General features: G+C 42.2%; 1 pseudogene; it reads right to left on the reverse strand.

Moving 5' to 3' along the window:
• The window catches only part of LOC102829560, a 27,385-nt pseudogene extending 13,844 nt beyond the window's left edge, over positions 1–13,541 (reverse strand).
• Between the last annotated feature and the right edge of the window lie 6,015 nt (positions 13,542–19,556).

Genomic DNA, 19,556 nt, shown 5'->3' on the forward strand with positions numbered 1-19,556 from the left:
TCTGCTACACGTCCACCCGATCTGCCATCATGTTTGTTCTGATATGTTCTTTTTGACAATGAATGCAATACCATCCCTCTTCAACTTGTCATTCCTGGCATAGTAAACCATATGGTTGTCAAATTCAAAATGGCCAAAACCAGTCCATTTGAATTATAGCTTTAATATACTCAGTATGCCAAATCATAATCTTGTCCTTTCATCTTTCCCTGTGTTGAATTCAACTGTGACTAGGGATGCTAAGTCTACTGTGTCCCAGGTGTGTTTAAAACAAATCCAAACCCAAAGCAAAGCTTACTCTCAGACCTTGACAGTACTGCCTGGTGGGGTGTTTGCTGGCAGGCCACTAAACAGAGCAGCTGACCTCAGCACAGCACATACTGTGCACTAGAGCCCCCGCCTCATGTCTTACATGCAGTATTTCATTTCATCCTTACAAAAGTATGAATCTAGAAAAACTGGAAGTCATCAATAATTAAATGGAGCACATAAAGTTTGATATCCTAGACATCATGATGCTGCAAGATAAGCACTCAAGGTTGATGATTCTAACCACAGCTTCTCCTTGGAAACCCTACACAGAGTTGCTTCGAGTCAGATTTGTTTTTATTTTATTGTTAACAACAACAACAACAAGTTAAGTTGAAATGGACTGGTATTGGTCATTTTGAAGTGACAATCATAAAGTTTACTATTCTGGGAACAACAAGTTAAAGAGGAATGACTTTACATTCATTGTCAAAAAAAGCATTTCAAGATCTATCTTGAAGTACAACCCACTCAAGGATAGGATAATACTGAAATGCTTACAAGGAAGACCAGTTAATGCCACTATAATTCAAATTTACACTCCAACCAGCAAAGCCAATGATGACGAAATTAAAGAATTCTACCAGCCTCTTCAGTCTGAAATTGATCAAACACGCAATCAAGACGCATTGATAATTACTGGTGATTGGTATGCGAAAATTGGAAACAAAAAGAATCAATAAATGGAAAATATAGTCTTGGTGACAGAAATGACACTGGAGATTGCGTGATAGAATTTTGTAAGACCAATGACTTATTCATTGCAAATGTCTTTTACAACAACATAAACTGTGACTTTATACATGAACCTAACCAGAAGCAATACACAGGCATCAAGCTGACTATATCTGTGGGAAAAAATGATAGAAAAGTTCGATGTCATCGGCCAAAACAAGGCCCAAGGGCCAACTGCGGAACAAACCATCAATTGAGAAGACAAAGTAAAGTATTATAATGAAATGTGAGAAGACCTGGAGTTAGAAAACCAAAAGGGAAGAATATGTTCAGCATTTCTAAAGCTGAAAGAACCGAAGAAAAAAATTAAGCTTTAGGCTGCAATATTGAAGGATTCTATGGGCAATGGGCAAAATGGAGTTCTGGTGTGGCACTGTGGGTTAATGTGCCAGACTGCAAAGCCGTTTAAACTACAAGGTTGGTGGTTCAAGCTTACCAGCGTCTCCTTGGAAACCCTATAATGGGTTGCTATAGGTCAGAACCGACTCAACGGCACTTAAAAACAACAACAAAATGGGCAAAATGAAGCCCTGGTGTGGTGCTATAGGATAAACACTTGACCTCAAGGTTGGTTTAAACTCACCAACCACTCCTCAAAAACCCTATACAGTGTCACTGTGAGTCAGAATTGACTCGAAGGTACTTAACAAAATAACATTGGCAAAATGGGAGAAAGAGAAGGCTTTCTGCTCCTGCAAAGATTTGTTGTTGTAAGTACCATGCAGCCAGGTCCTACTCATTAGGACCCTGTATACAGCTTTGGAAACACTATACAGGGTTGCTATGTGTTGGAACCACTCAATAGCCGTTAACAACAATGGACAACATTTTGAATGATGTAGGAAGCATCTAAAGAAGATGGTAAGAATACACAGAGTCATTGTACTAGAAAGTATTGGTCACTGTTCAACCATTTCAAGAGGTAGCATATGAACAAGAACCAATGGCATTGAAGGAAGAAGACCAAGTTGCACTGAAGGCACTGGTAGAAAATAAAGCTCCTGGATCTGAAGGAAAACCTATTGAAATGTTTCAACAAACTGATGCAGCACTGGGGACACTCGCTCATCTATGCCAATAAAGTAGGACAACAGCTACCTGGCCAAATGATTGGAAGAGATCCATATTTGTGCCATTCCAAAGAAAGTTGATCCAATAAAATGCAAAATGATCAAATAATGTCATTAATATCACACGCAAGTAAAATTTTGCTGAAGATAATTCAAAAACAATTGCAGTAGCACATTGACATGGAACTGCCAGAAATCCAATCCAGATTCAGATGACATGGAATGAAGATTATCATTGCTGACGTCAGATGGATCTTGAAGGAAAATAAAACATACCAGAATGATGTTTGCTTGTGCTTTACTGACTACGCAAATGCTTTTGACTGTGTGGATAACAAACAATGGATGACATTGAGAACAATGGGAATTCCAGAACACCTACTTGTGCTCATAAGGAACCTGTACATAGATCAAAAGGCGGTTGAACAAAACAAGAGGATACTGAATGGTTAAAACTCAGGAAAAGTGTGCACCTGGGTTGTATCCTCTCACCATACTTACTCCATTTATAAACCAAGCAAATAATTTTAGAAACTGGATTATAGAAGAAGAACATGGCATCAGAACTGGAGTGAGGCTCATTATCAACCTGCAATATGCAAATACACAACCATGCTTGCTGGAAGTGAAGAGGTCTTGAAACACTTACCGATGAAGATCAAAGTCTAAAGCCTTCAGTATGGATTGTACCTCAATGTAAAGAAAACAAAATCTTACAACTGGACCATTATGATATATGGAGAAAAGACTGAAGTTGCCAAAGATTTCATTTTGCTTGGATCCATAATAAACATTCATAGCAACAGCCGTCAAGAAATCAAAGGATGTATTGTAATAGGCAAATCTGCTTAAAAAAAAAAAGACCTCTTTACAAGTGCTAAGAGCAAAAATATCCTTTTGAGGACTACGGTCTGCCTGACCAAATCATCTCATATATGTGTTGGACAATGAATACAGAAAGCTGTAGAAGAATTGATGCATTTGAATTATGTTGCTGGAAAAGGGTATTGAAAGTACCAGGGACTGCCAGAAGAATGAACAAATCTATCTTGGAAGGACAGCCAGAATGTTCCTTAGAAGTGAAGATGGAGATACTTAAACTCTTGTACTTTGGACATATTGTCAGGAGGGACCAATCTCTGTAAAAAGACATCATGCTTGGTAAAATGAAGGGTCAGTGAAAAAGAGGGCAGCAAGATGAATTAACACAGTGACAACAATGGGCTCTAACATAACAAGCAATTGTGAGGCTGGCGCAGGACCAAGCAGGGTTCATTCTGTTTGTATAGTGTCGCTATGAGTCAGAACTGGTGGGAAGATACCTAAAAATACTGACAACATTTTCACAAATAACTAAACTAAGGGGTGAAGTAGCTTGCCAGGGTCACACAGCAAGAAACTGGTAGAGCCAAGTCAGAAGGTCTTAACTCCAGAGATTGAGTTCTCCACCACTATAACCCCCTTTAGGAATCCTGGTGTGGCTCTGTACAAGACACTGGATCTCAAGGTCGGTTTGAACCACAAGGTAGGCAATTCAAACTCACCAGTCACTCATTGGAAACCCTACATAGGGTCACTATAACCCCTACTGCGTAACATGAACCTGAGTGGAAAAAAGCACTAGAAAACAAAAAAAAATTATTCAAGGCACTTAAGTAAGGTTATTGTAGACTCAGGTTTTTTGGGAAGGATTTGGGGACATTTTGAGCAAAGCATCAAAGCAAAGCTGAGAACACAATCCTCAAAACAGGAATCATGGTTTGCTGTGTGGGGCAAAGAGAATGATCAACCTTATAGGATAATTTTTAGTGGAATCTCAACTGCTTCCGTTGCCCAATTTTTCTCTTCCTGGTTCTTTAAGAATAAAACAAAACACAAATATCATAGTAGAATCACATATTGTCCAGATATGCATAAAAAAGAAATTATCAATGTACACAGTTAAAGTAAATAGCACAACTTTCAGTTACTGACTGAGGCAGGTGTTTTCTTCCTTCCCTGGGTACTACAACTGGCTTTCCCATTTTATATCTTTGATAACCACGCCAGACTAAATTTAAAGCAAATTAGTAGAATCATATATGTTAATGTTGTTGTTGTCATTAAGTGCCATTGAGTCAGTTTCCCAGGTGCAGCTGGTGAGCTTGAACCACCAACCTTGTGGTTCAAACCAAACTGACTTTGTAGTCCAGCACATTAATTCACAGTGTTACATCAGGACTCCATGTATATTAATGTTGTTGTTGTTAAGTGCCGTTGCCTCGATTCCTGTATAGGGTTTCCGAGTAGCGGCTGGTAAGCTTGAACCGCCAACCTTACAGTTCAAATGGCTTTGCAGTCTGGAGCATTAACCCACAGCGTCACACCAGGACTCCTATGTATATTCACAGCCCGTTAGTAAACTTGTAACTTCCTGTGTTATTATTTCCATGCCTTATAGACTGCCAGAAGTCAAGACGTAAGAGTGGGAAAAACAGGAAAATAAGGAGCAAGAAACTCTCCCTTGCTCCTTATTTTTCCACTCTTAATGTTAATGTCCTGGCAATCTATAAGGCATAGAAGTAATAACTCAGGAAGTCACAAATATACTAATGGGCTGTGTTCCAGAACATCATTGTAAATTTGCTTGAAACTGGGAATTCATTTTCCCATGGGAATAGTGGTTAAAGTCCCAGTGGATAAGCTTGTTTAACCAGGGATGTCAGGAAATGAACACTTTGCCACCTTTGAGTTCAATTCTGCCTATTGTTCTCAGGCTCTGTGGATTTCTCTTCTTACTACAGTGTTTCAGATAAGCAACATTTTCGGACACAGTTTTTTTCATTACAAACTGTAGGAAAAGGTTGAGTATTACCCACAATTCCACCCAAATTCACTCTTTTAAACCCCTTTGGGTGTTTCCTTTTACTAATCATTACATAAAATATGACTTCAGTTGGAGAATATTTTGCTTTGCATAAGGTCAGGGGTAAAGTTAATGATCTAAGAATGCTTATAACCTACACTACAATGTCATACTCTGCTTATCACACGATCAGAATGCAGCGCAGTGGCCCCGGGACACGTCTTGCCCCTGGCTGCTGCCATTGACCATCTGGTCCTGAAGGATAGATTTCTGCCTCACCGGGGATTGGGTGAAATTATACATATATAAAAAAAAGACTTTTCTGGTGTTTAGCATGGCATCAAGTTGGAACTTGGAGATTACCGAACAATGTTTATGTATGCTTTGACTGTAGTTTAATCTATGTAACAGAAATTCCATACAGTTATGATGGAGACGTCTGCCAAAAAAACAAAATAAAAGCCAAATGTTTGTTTGGGGTGGAAGTGTTACCAATAAGCATTTCTAAAACAGAAATGTTGAATGAAAAAATAATGATGTGGTTTTATGCACATTTAGGCAATATTGTTGTTATTAAGTACCTCTGAGTTGGTTCCTAAACTCATAGTGACCCTGTATAGGGTTTCTGAGTAGTTGGTGGGTTTGAACTGCTGACCTTGTGGTTCAAACAGACTTTGTGGTCAAGTACATTATCCTGCAGTGCCACACCAAGATTTCTTCAAGCTACATACTCATCCCATATTCTCTCTTTATCTCCTTGTAAGTTTTTTTTTTTTTTTTTCATTACCCAGGGTCTCTGTGCTTTACTGACTATGCATTGTGGAAGATGAGTATTTCAGAACTCTTAATTGTATTCAAGAGGAACCTGTACAAAAACCAAGAAGCAGTTGTTCGAACAAAACAAGGGAACACTGAAGGGTTTAAAATCAGGTAAGATATGTGCCAGGGATGTATTCTTTCACCATACTTATTCAAACTGTATGCTAAACAAATAATCTGAGAAACTGGATTATATGAAGAAAAGTGTGGCATCAGGATTGGAGATGATACAATCTCTCTTGCTGAGAGTGAAGAGGATTTAAAATAAATACTTATGAAATCAAAGACCACAGCCGTCGGTATGGGTTCCACCTCAGTGTAAAGAAAACAAAAACATGGCAATGATTATGAGGTTGGAGCAGGACCAGGCAGGAATTCGTTCTGTAGGGTCGCTATGAATCAGTACCAACTTGATGGCACTTAACAATATAACAACAGGGTCTCTGTGGCACCAATGATTTGTTCTTAGTGATACAATAAACACTGGACTATAAGGAGCTCTGGCAGCGTAGTGGTTACGAATCGGGCTGCGAACCTTAAGGTCAGCGGTTCGAAACTACCAGCCGCTCCGCGGGAGAAAGATGAGGCTTTCTACTCCCGTAAGGATTTACACCCTCGGAAACCCTGTACAGGGTCGCTATGGGTCGGAACCGACTCGACGGCACTTAACAACAACAACATGAACCATAAGGAGTCCTGGTGTGGCGCTGTGGGTTAATGCACCAGACTGCAAAGCTGTTTGAACTGCAAGGTTGGCGGTTCATGCTCACCAGCTGCTCCTTGGAAGCCCTAAACAGGGTCGCCATGGGTCGCAACCGACTCAATGGCACTTAACAACAACATGAACCATAAGGTCTGCAGTTCAAGCCTGCCAGCCACTCTGTGGGAGAAAGATGAGGCTTTCTGCACCCACCAAGATTTCGAGCCTTGGGAACCCTATACAGGGTTGCTATGAATCTGAACCAACTGGGCAGCACTCAACAACAACACAACAGTTAACTAAAAAGCAGTCTTTGTGGCATAGTAGGTAAGTGCTCAGCTGCTAGTTAAAAGATTGGTGGGAAAAGACGTGCCAGGCAGCTTCCGTAAAGATTACTGTTGTTGTTCAAGTCAGTACCAACTCATAGGAGTTTCCTACGGAGTGCCTAGTGGGTTTGAACCACTGGCCTTGCGGTTCAACACTGTCTTGTTGCTGATCCAGTGCTTTATCCTACAGCACCCCACCACGACTCCCGTAAAGTTCACTGCTGTCGTGGTTAAGTGCAGTCATGGGAGTGCTATGAGGCAGTTCTACTCCGTGCCGTAGGGTTGCTAGGAGTTGGAATCAATTTGATGACAGTAGGCTTGGCTTTTTGGTTTATTAACTGAAAGGTGGAGGCTTGAAGCACTGCAGAAGAAAGGTTTGGAAATCTGCATCTATAAAAACTGCAACCAATAAAACAATATGGAACTCAATTCTACATTGAAACTCATGGGGTTGGCAAGAGTAGGAATAGACTTGATGAGTTTTATTTTAGGAACTCATGATATAGCTTTGGAGTCTGCCATTTAGAAATGCTAGTAAAACCATTTGTAAGGTTAGGGAAGGTTCATACATACTATTTCCCACAAAACCCATGATTTATTTAACTATGTCTGCTGTCAGCGTTCTTTCAACAGTGGAGATTCTGTCAAACAATTGCCAATAAAGGCACAAGCGATTAGATATCTTTATCGCTTAAAAATATCTAATAAAAACATGAATTAAACCTTTCATTTTAAATCCACACAACTTATGAATGACACTTTATGGATAAATATGGTATTTTCTCAATAGCTTAGTATGTTGTTGTTTTTCATTGCCATGGAGTTGGTTCTGACTTACAGCAACCCTATATAGTTTCCAAGGAGCAACTGGTGAGTTTGAAAAACTGACTTTGTGGTTCAAACCAACCTTGTAGTTGCTTATCCAACAGCACCATATCAGTATTCACAATAAGATGGCCAGTTTAACAAAACTAACATCATTAGATCAGTTAAGGAGTATAAACTGACAAAAAAAATATTATGAAGGCCTAGTGTTTTCCATTTCAACCAAAGGACAAATAGTGACTTTTGAAATTAAGGCATAATAACAGAATAGATAAAAGAAATGGCTACTGCAAATAGTACAGAGACAAAGCTTGGACACTCATGGCTACAGGAGTGACTGAATTATCCACCAACTCAATCTTTTAAAAGACAGCATAATTTTATACTGATATAGGTCACATGTCAAATCATGTTATCGCTTTACCATAAACACTATTCTGCTTCACAACATATATACTGTTCATTTTCAGGATCAGGAATGAAGTCTCCTAATCAGTGCATTTCAATTGGGAAATCTATTTTGTGCATTCCTCAAAACAACTGCTTAGATTAATGAAGAGGGCTCCAATCGTGGCTCTTCCAAGTTTGTTTTCTACACTGGGCACAGAAGCCATGGGAAGGCACTTTGAAAACCGCAGAACAGAAAGAAGACGTAGCATCCTCTGGGGAAGCTTTAGAACCAAAAGGGTCCACGCTCCTTGAAAGTGAAGACAATTGGGAGTTTCCTCAATCAGCCCAACAGTATTGAAACAAAAGAAAAAGAGAAAACAATACACTGGAGCTCTTGGAAGAGCATGTCCACACAGTCCAGAAAGATTACCAAGACGCTGTTGTTAAGAGCCACAGAGTCGGTTTGACTCATAGCAACCCTGTATAAGGGTTCCAATGAGCAACTGGTGGGTTTGAACGGCCAACTTTGTGGTTAGCAGTTCAGTGCTTATCCTACAGCACCATGCCAGGACTCCATTACTAAGGTGTATTAAGTGCTCGATACTGTTTTGGAGTTCTGGTGGCATAGTGGATTAGTGTTAGGCTGCTAACCAAGAGGTTAGCAGTTCGAATCTACCAACTACTCTATGGGAGAAAGAGGCTTTCTGTTCCCATAAAGACTGGAGTTCTGGTGTGGTGCTGTAGAATAAACATGGTGGTTCACACCCATCAGCTGCTTCTTGGAAACCCTATACAAACCTAAACATAGGTCACTATGAGTCGAACTGACTTGGAGAGCAAATTAACTACTACTGTTAGCCAAATCTGAGAACTGGGCAAACATTGCTGTTAAGTGCCGTCGAGTTGATTCCGACCCACAGCCATCCTATATAGGGTTTCCGAGGAGCAGCTGGTGACCTTGAACCGCCAACCTTGCAGTTCAAATGGCTTCACAGTTTGGCACATTAACCCATAGAGCCACACCAAACATAGAGGTCCCTTAAATTGTGCAGTAGTTTTGTTAGCATCTGCACCTTCTAGGTTTTATAAGCAAGAACATAGCACCTGAAATGAGTTCAGTTATCAACTGAAATAAACACTGATGAACCAAATTCACCAATATTGCAAATTTATTAGAATTTCTATCTTTGTTGAGCTGAAATTCCCCATTTCTGGGCTATCCAACTCAGCTGGTAGATAACATCTTGTAACTATCACCATGCACAAACAGCTTTATTAAGAGAAAAACACTGAAACTCTAAGATTACACACCATAACCTTATCCCCTGATAGACATCAGGCAAACAAGTTTTCTCAGTCACAAGAGAATTGCATAAAAGGGTGCAGACAGCTTCAAGCAAACACCTAATGTCTTGAGAAAGTCAAAGCATAGCTGTAAAGTAACATCATATAGAAGGAAGGACACATAACTAGAAGACATGGTTTCAGGTCCACTAGAAGTCTATGTTGTTGTTATATTGTTGTTAAGTGCAGTCAAGTCAGTTCTGACTCATAGTGGCCCTGTAAAGAGTTTCTGATGAGCAGTGGGTGAATTTGAACTGCCAACCTTGTGGTTCAAACTGACTTTGCAAGTTCAGTGTTTATTCTAGAACACCACACCAGGACTCCAATTAACCCTGTTATGACCTGTGTGTTTGTTCTCCAATTGCTTAAAAGCACAATTAAGTACAACTTTACAACTGAAGATAAAAAGTAGGTAATTTGGTAGTTTAGGTTTTTTTGACCAACGAGGAAGACACACACACACACAAACACAGAGGAAAACCTAGAATATTCACATACTGTATTCAAGCTAAAGCTGAGGCTTTCTGCTCCTGGAAAGATAAACAGCCTTGGAAAGACTATGTAACAGGGAGTCCTGGTGTGGCACTGTAGGATAAGCACCCGACTTCAAGGTTGGTTTGAACTGCAAGGACGGCAGTTCAAACTCTCCAGCTACACATTGGAACTCCTATAAAGTGTCAGTATGGGTCAGAACTGACTTGACAGCACTTAACAACAACATAAATCAGCATTGACTCAGTAGCAATGGGTTTGGATACTCAAGCTATGGCACCTTGGTCTGCGGAGCGGTGGTTACAGTGCTCGGCAGCTAGCTGAAAGGTGGGTGGTGTAGCCCACCAGCCTCTCCTTGGGAGAAAGGTTTTCAGCCTTGGAGATACTATGGGTCAGTTCTGTGTCCTACAGGGTCACTTGGTCAGAATGGACCAATGGTTTGGGTTTGGTTTTGGTGTTCACATTCAGATCACTAGTACTTAGATTCTCCTGAGCTCCCTGTATGGGTTATAAGAGTTTCTAAAATTGGAAGCGCAAAAACCAGCCATTTGTAAGTGAAGCCATCAGTGATTTCTAAACGCTCTGTGATACATTTTAAATGAAAGAAATCAAATATTACACTGCGTCAAATCAGTTCCGACTCATAGTGACCTTGTATAAGGGTACCAATCTTGTTGTCCAGTGCTTACCCTACAGTGACACACCAGGACTCCAGACTGAGAATGTGGTTGTTGCTGTTGTTAAGTGCCATTGAGTAGGTTCCTACTCATAGTGACCCTGTATAGGGTTTCCGGGAGCAGCTGGTGAGTTTGAACCACCACCTGTGCAGTTCAAACCAATATTGAGCCCAGACACTAATACTCCAAATCCATTCCCACTGGGTTAGCCACCATGTGCCAGAGAAAAGAACTCTAGGCACAAGATTCAATTCACCATTCCCTGTAGAACTTAACAAAGATGGGAGGATCCTTTCCTATTACTCTTCTCTTCTCCAACGTAGAAAAAGGTCTCTGCAATGCGTTCCCCTCCAGTAAGGGTTCTGGAATTGTTTGCAAGTGGGCAGCACACTTCTCTCTCATCTGCTGAGACTTCAGCATTGTATAATGTGGATCCCATCTATCTGCTTACTAAGCTTTTTGCTCATTATTTTTAAAAAAGGTCAATTAATGACATCATCTCCAGTACATTAAAAGTCATAGGTACAGGCAAGAAGCATATTAGAAGTTCTAAACTGACAAGATTTCAACTCTTACCAAAATACGCATATCTCTGAAATCTCGGACACAGGAAGCAGACAGCAACATGTGTAATTATTAAGTGCCAACTATCTAAACCGTAAAGAATCAGAATTCAGAAGAAATGAAACGCATGTGCATATTCCTTAACAAGCAAGCTTACTTAAAGACAATCTAAAGCTACCTTTAAAATCGATTTCCAGGTTGAGAGTAACCTTTCTTCATGGGCAGATCATAACAGAATTAGGAAATATTCCATAAACGTGGTCTGTTAGATTTAGTTGTATTTAAGCCCCGAGTGATCTCTGCCTTTATTTGCCCTGTGAAAAATATACGCAGTATCATGTCTTTCTGGGCGGTCAATAGGTTTTATTTACATTGCTTTGAGAAAAGGAACAAAAGACATCCCTTCACAACCGTCTTACAGCTATCTCAGTTTGGGGAGTACTATATAATAAATACATACATAAAATGCATGCAAGCATATATAAAGACAGAAATAGACAAATATACATAAAGTGACCATACAGTCTCTTGAAATACAAATTTATAAACTGGCCACCAGATACAGAACTTACCTGTTAATAGAGGGGAAAAAAAGAATCATTATTCTTCTAAGAAAAAATTAAATTATCACTGTCATTTATATAGGAAGAAAATGAAATAGAACACAAAAATCACCGAAAAAAACCCCAGAAAAACCTGTGTTCTGTCAAGATTTCTTTCCATTAGAAGATGCAGAAATATTTTCCCCCCTGGTGAAAATGCAAACGCTTCTCCTGCACCCCCAGTGTCTTCCCGGGTTTGTCCTCCCAGGCGCTGGTGTAGACGGCCGAGGTGGACTTTTTTCCAGAGATGAGAAGTCGAAATGTGCACTTTATCGGGAGCGGGTGCACTTTTCCCCCTGGCCCCCCTTCCCTCTGCCTCCAAGATGGTAGGAAAGTTGTCGTTTCGGAGGGCAGAGGAGCTGCTCTCTGGTGTTATGTCCTCTCAGTGCCTGTAGTGGTGCTGTAGGAGGCTGCTGCCTCTTCTTGTGCAGTCCCGGCAGCCCTGCCTTCTTGGCTGGAGAGTATATTCAGGGATTTCCCCTTAATAATCACCGACCCTGGGAGCACTTTTTAGTTTCCAAAATAAAAATATGATCCTCACCCCTCTGGCTTGACAGGGAAAGGCTCTCGCCGGAGCCCAGGGGGGAACAGTAGCCGCAGCAGCCGAGCTTCCTAGTCCAAAGCCAGCGCCTCTCACTCTGATCTGTCAGCCCAGCGAGGGAAAGGGGGGAAGGAGTAAAAAAAAAAAAAAAAAAAAAAAAAAAAAACCCAAAAATAAGGTAAGCAGAGGCGGCCCCAAGCCCGGCCCACATCCCCGGGCTCCCGTAGGGCGGCGGGCTGGGCCGCGCAGGCAGGGCGGGCGGCGAGCGTGCTTACGTGAGGCCGGGGATTCGCCGGCCCGCGCCAGGCCCCGGGCGGAGAATGAAAGGGTGAGAGGGGCCGGCGCCCGGGCGGCGGGGGTCGAGGACCTGGGCACCTCGGCGGTACCCACGGATGGCGACGGCGGGCCGGTGGGGGTCCAGCCAGGACCGGAACGGGACAAGCGGCGCGGCCTGTGCGGGCCGGGGTGGGGGGGGGTGTGCGACTTAGGGGGGCGATTGGCTAGGCCTTGGGCCGGCGGGCTCCACGGCGACCGCGCCCTCCCCTTCTCACTCGGGTGTCCCCGGACCCCTTGGAGTCCCCCAGGGTTCCCGAGCGGGATGGCTGCTTGGCCAGGCTGAGTTCCGCGCCGACCCGGAGGCAGCTCCACGGGGCTGCAGGCCCGGGCTGCCAGGACAGGGGCGTCCGGGCCTAAAAGGGGAATTGGCGCCCACCCCCCGGGTCTTTCCCATAGGTTCCCCCCAGGTTTCGGTAATAGTTAAATTTATTTATCCCCCCACCCCCTCCGCGCTCGGGGCGGCCTGGCCGGGGCGGGGCGGCCGGCCTGGCGGGAGTGGGGTGGGGTGGAGGGCGCTCGAGTCAGGTGCAACCGCGGCCCGGAAAGTTTCCTTTTAGGCCCCAGTTGGGGGTTGCATGCTTTCTGGGAGTCCTGGTCCTAGCGTCCGGGACCCCGGAGGGTGTTGGGGGAGAGCACTCGGCTATTTTGAAACTCTTTGCCAGTTCCTGTCCATTGAAGGTACTCCAGCCCCTACACCCCTCGTCCGCGCCCCACCCCACTCCCTTCGGGGCTGTAAACTCCAGCCCATTCCCTAGGACCCCCCCAACCCCCACCAGGCCGGGGAGGGAGCCTTCGCTTCTCGTTTGGAAAAGTTTTCAAGGGATTTTTCTGAGCTATATTAGTTAGTGACTGTGCTTTTTGGGGTGGAAAGGGAGGAGGTAGAAATCCAGGTGATTTTTTTACGGGTCAGTCTTTCTAGTCACCTTTTTAGCCCTTACCTCCCAAACCGGGGGTGTTAATGTTCATTTTTAGTACCCGCCCTCCTTTCATCCCAGACTCCTTAGGGTCTTAAAATCCCCCTGTCTGGACAGCTCCGGCCGAAGGAAAGATGTTGGGAGCAGCGCGGATACTGTCAGTGAGAGGGGGCTGGACCAGGCAGGATTTCTGGAGCAGCCCCCAGATGTAGGAGTTTCGCCTCCTAGTTGGTCACCGTCAGGTCAGACAAACACGTGAACCGAACCCTAGTGGGGAGAGCAGTTCTCAAGACTTGGCAGCATCCAGGTTAGGAGCTGAGAGAAGAGGTGGACAGGGAAGATCCTGAAACAAGGTGTACTGTTGAAGAAGCGGTCATGTGTTGGTTTTAATCAGTACTGTTTGGATTTGTGTGATACTCTTGATCTTAGAAATAGAAAAATAGGGATTTTTAAGGAAACTTGTTATTGCTACAACTCACAATTTGTGGAAGATCGCCCAGGAACTGAACATACCTGACACACTGTGGTTTGGGTGTGTGTGTGTGTGTATGTATACTATACATAGTCAGTTTCAAATGGATGCAGCCTAGCTGTATGTTGGTGCCAGGAGCTCTGAAAGTTTACTTTTTTTTTTTTAATGTAGTAAACCTAGATTTTTAAATCTAGATTTCCCACTTTACAGGGCTGGAATGTTTCCTGTTATCTACCCTTACTTCCTTGAGATTGTTCATTAGTGTTGAAGTGAAACTGTTAATGTACCCTGCCCCTCAGACCCCAGTGTGGGCATGTTTTGAGAGGTGGTTTTTTCCTCTTTCATTGGTCCCCCCACTTCTGGTGGATTTAGGGGCAGTAGGTTGTCTTCTTGTGTGTCCTGCGTGGTGGCAGTCTGGAGTTTGCAGGCAGAATATTCCACGTCCCGCTGACAACTCAACCTCCAGAGCACTATTATACGGTGACAGCTGGCACTCAGAGGGCAGTGCATAACCCATGACTTGGTCAGTTCTTACTAATGTCAGGCTTCTGAGGGAGGCTCCTGATGTGGGTCTTACCAAGTATGTCTTTCTTTCCTTTTGTCTGCCTAAAATAAAAACCTTCTGTTTCTCTGCCGTGATGGACACACAGCCATTTAGTATTTTACTTAAGAAAATCTTGAGATTGCATGGATTTGATATAAAAGTGCAAATTACATTGAATGAATATTTAACTATTAATTAGAATTGTTTATTGACTTGGCCAGACTGCATTTAAATGTGTACTAAAAATAGTTTTGTCTCTTATAGTTTGCCATAATTTTAAAGCATATTGAATGGAAAAATCATTCTGAGTCTCCTTTCTTAGGATTTGAATAATAATTTAAAAAATCCTCAAAACTCGTTTTCTTATAATTTAATATGATTAAAGTATATTGTGGACATTCCCAAGCTTTCAAAAAGTGTAAGTCCCAAAAATTTTATGCTTTTTCCCACCCTGCCCTAAACATATATTAATTTACTGATCCAGTCACCTCATGGACTACTTTATTCTTATAGGAATGAACAGTTTGATTTTTTAAAAACGTTATTGCCCATTTGAAACTAATAAGAGACTTTCAGGGCAAATACTGAATTTTTAATTAAAATTTTAATGATTTTATATTATTTAAGGGAATATACTTTTTCACTTTTAAATGTCATTTCAAAAAATATGTTTTAATTTTGAACTCTGAAATAATCACGTTTTCTGCCCTCTGAAAGATTGTATAAGGACATCTGTATACCCTATCCCAATGATTTTTTCTCAGCAAATCATGTTGCTAGTATTTTTGCATAAAAGAAAATTTTAGTGTAAGTAGATTTAAAGTTTTCTAAGTTAGAGCATCCAAAATAAAATATCATTTCAAAAACAAAAATGCTGATCCATTCATTTTGATCTAGGAAGCTCCCCCAAGGTTAGCAGTTCTAACTAGCATTCTTGGGACAGTGATTATGGATGAAAGTCATTTGTAGCTGAAGGCAGTAAGAGAGCAGTATTCTTAGACCTGGGGCAATCTCTCCCTCCTTACACACACAGACACATGCACACTTGGTTACTTGTAAATATTAAATGAAGAGGAGAGACTGGGTTGGATGCAGCAAATTGCCTCCCAAACAGATAACTCCACTGTGGAATCGGATCTAAGTCTATTTAACCCATCTACTGAAATCTGGTAAACTAAACAGCCACAGTGCCCCTTCCTGTTGCATCAAGTGCAAATTTGTCCAGAGGCCCTAACTGTAATGACTGATTTGTAGACAGTGCTCCTGATTCTCTTGAGACAATTGACAAGAGATACTTTTGACTAAAGGTTAACACCTTAGCTCTTCTCTTTCTATTTAAGATTACAAACTAACTGAAAAGTGGTTGCGATTTTCTCCAGAATGTGATTTGTTTTTTAAGAGCTTTTTCATTAAATTTTCTTCGTAGCATGGTATCCTATAGTTGGATATGTTTGGACTGGACCTTGGGTTCTGATCCCTGCTCTTCCACTGGGCAAATTACTTAATTTGGGGTAAAAAAAAAAAAATCTATAACATGGAAATAAAATTTATTGATGTGACGATTAAATGAGTTAGTCCTTGTGATTGGCTCATGTCTTATTGTTAGGTGCCCTTGAGTCGGTGCCTACTCTTAGCAATCCTGTATAGTTTCCAAGGTAAATCACTATGTGAGTAGAAAGCATCATCTTTCTGTCAAAGTGCATAGTTGCCCAGTGCTTACCTTGCAGTGCCACCAGCGCTCCTGTGATTGCCCTACAGTAGGTGCTTCTTGTTGTGAAGTGCTGTTGCATCAATTCCTACTCACAGTGACCCTGTATAGGGTTTCTACTGAGTGGCTGGTGGGTTTTGAGTCGCTGATTTTGTGGTTAGCTGTCCAGAACTATCCATAGGTGCTTATGAAATGTTAATTCCCCCAGTCCACTTTACCTTTCTGTTGACTCATAGTGGCCTCAGAAAGGGTTTTGTCTGTAATCCTTACTACAGCAGGTGCCCAGGTCTTCCTTCCTTCCACAAGGCTGTTGCCTGGGTGTGGTGAGCAGCCGAGCAGTTTAACTACTGTGCAGTCAGATCTCCCTGACTGCTTGTTGTTATCGTTGTTGAGTGCTGTTGAGCCGGTTCTAACTCATAGCACCCTTGTATAGGAGCAATTGGTGGGTTTGAACTGCTGACCTTGTGGTTAGCAGTCCAATGCTTATTGTACAGTGCCACACCAGATTCTTGGTTGTTAAGTGTTAAGTCGATTCGGACTTATAACAGTCCTGTATATTGTTTCCAAGGAGCAGCTGGTGAGCTTGAATTGCTAACCTTTCAGTTCACACTCCCCTTGTAGGCTAGCGCTTTAACCTGTAGTACCGCACCATCTAATACTGTGGCTCTTAGTTGTTTGATTTTTTTTCCCCCCTGACTTGAAGTAATACAGGTTCATAACATATTAGAAAAATAGACCTCACCCCCTCCACTATCAGGAGATACTGTGTAATCATTTTGATGGTTTTTTTTTTTCTTTTCTTTTTTTGTGGTATGTGTGTATATACAAGATAAATATAAATGTAGGCTCTTTGTACACGCTGGTGGCATTGTGGGTTAAGCACTGAACAGCAGCAAAAATGAGGTTGTCTGATTTAGTGTTGGAAACCCTCTGAAGTAGTTTACTCTGGAGTTCTGGTGTGGCACTGCAGGATAATGTGCTGAACTGCAAGATCAGTTTGAGTCACAAGGTCGGTGGTTCAAACCCACCAAGGCGCTCCTCAGAAGCATTATACAGGGTTGCTGTGAGTTGGAACTGATTTGACGGCACTTAACAACACCACCTGTGTCAGAATTGACTCAATGGCTATGGGGTTTTGGTTGTAACTACATTTGTATGTTATTGTTAAGTGCCATGGAGTTGATTCTGACTCTTAGCAACCTCCTGTGGGGTTTCCAAGGAGTCTGCTGGCCTTGAATCTCTGATCTTTTCCTTAGCCGTACAGTGGTGCGGTGGGTTAATGCGCTCGACTGCAAAGTCAGTTTGAACGGCAAGGGTGGCGGTTCAGGCTCACCAGCTGCTCCTCAGAAACCCTATACAGGGTTGCTATGGGTCGGAACCACAACAAAACAACTTATTCTACAGCGCAATACCAGGACAGTTGTATGGCTTGATGTTAGGTAAAAACTTGAACTCAGGAGTCAAGTTTGATTCCTAGCTCTGTGACCTTGGGTAAATTACTGAGTCTCTTTAAGTTTCTGTTTTTATCATTTGTGATAATAATAATAATACTGTTGTTGTTAAGTACCCGTGAGTCAATTCTGACTCATAGCTACCCTGTACAGTGTACAATACCACACCAGGAGTCCAAAGATACTAGTAACACCTACTATATAGCATTGTTGTGTTACTATTATTATCATAAAAAATGATAATGTAATAAAGATTTTAAAATGACTCGACAGCACTTAACAAGTCCAAATTGCACATGGAACCTGATTTTTAATATTGTTGATGAGAATTTTCAGTTTGTTCTAGACTTCAATATATGTTAATAATACAGATAGATATTTGAGTAGATTGCTGTTGTTAACTGCTGTTCAGACAGTTCTGACTCATAGTGACCCTGTATAGTTTTCTATGAGTAACTGCTGTGGTTTGAACTGCCAACTTTGCTGTTCAAATGGAACTTGTGCTTCAGTGCATTATCCTGCATCACCATAGACTATTATAATTAACATCATTGTTGTTTTAAAGTGCCATTGAGTCAGTTCTGACCCATAGTGACCTTGTATAGGGTTTCTGAGGAGTAGCTGGTGAGCTTGAACCTCCCACCTTGAAGTTCAAAGGACTTTACAGTCTGGTGCATTAACCCACAGCACACCACACCAGAACTCCAATTAATATCATTTGTTGTTGTTGTTATTGTTAAGTACCGTGGAGTCGGTTCGGACTTATAGCGACCCTATACAGGGTTTCTGAGGCTGTACATCTTTACAGGAGCAGAACACCTCATTTTTCTTCCGCGAACCGCTGGTAGTTTTGAACTGCTGACCTTGAGGTTAGTAGCCCAATTCGTACATCATGGAGGACAATAATTATTTTGTACTGATGAATGTAACCTTACAGTTAGCAGTTCAGCACTTATCCTACAGCAGGGCACCAAGGATGTGGAGATGTTTACCTATGGCAGTGGTAGGAGTTGTTGAAACTAGAGTTGATTCTTTGATTTAACAGAAGTTATAGACAGAGTCCTGGTGGGGTGCTGTGGTTAATGTGCTGGACTGCAAAATCGGTGGTTCAAGTTCACCAGCTGCTCCTCTGAACCACTATACAGTTTCGCTGTGAGTCAGAACCGACAGGATGGCACTTAACAACAACATAGAGTCAGTTCCAACTCATAGCGATTCTTTGTAGGATTTCCCCTGATCAGCTGGTGAGTTTGAATCACTGACCTTGCAGTTCAAACCGACTTTGCAGTCCAGTGCTTAGACACCAAGGGTGGTGGGGATGTTTATCTGAGGCAGTGGTAGGAGGAGCTGAAGCCAGAGTTGATCCCTTCTTTGAACAGATTTGCTTCTACTTGCTGGCTTTGTGACTGCTCTTTGTAATTTAAAGACAGTCTCTGCCCTTGAGGAGTTTGTAGTCTGTTGGAAAAGAAAGACAAGCTGTTTACAGCTTTGGTAGTTTAGCCTGAGAAAGGGCAGTCCTTAAAAGAGATAGCCTTCCTGAGGAGGTTTCTGCCCTAAGGCGGTGGGAGGGGTTGCAAAGCCTTTCTGGGAGGTGGGACCTTCAAATATGAATAAATGTCTAGGAACAAAAGAATATTAAGTGCTGCAACTTGTGTTACTGTAAGACTGGAGCTGTGGGGAGTAGGTGAACCTTAAAGGAGGAAGAGGTCAGCTTGGCCAAGTCTTGAGGAGTTTAGAAGCTAGACTAAGGAGTTGAGATTTGTCTTTTATGTTTGTAAGCAGTTACTGAAGGCCTTTGGCCAAATAAATTATTTTTGTTTCAGAGGATTTGAGCGGTACAAAGAGTTGACTGGAGGAGGGCAAGACTGGAATTAGACCAGTGAGGCATCTGC

Source organism: Chrysochloris asiatica, unplaced genomic scaffold, assembly GCF_000296735.1.
Source record: "Chrysochloris asiatica unplaced genomic scaffold, ChrAsi1.0 scaffold00045, whole genome shotgun sequence".
Taxonomy (NCBI): Eukaryota; Metazoa; Chordata; class Mammalia; order Afrosoricida; family Chrysochloridae; genus Chrysochloris; species Chrysochloris asiatica.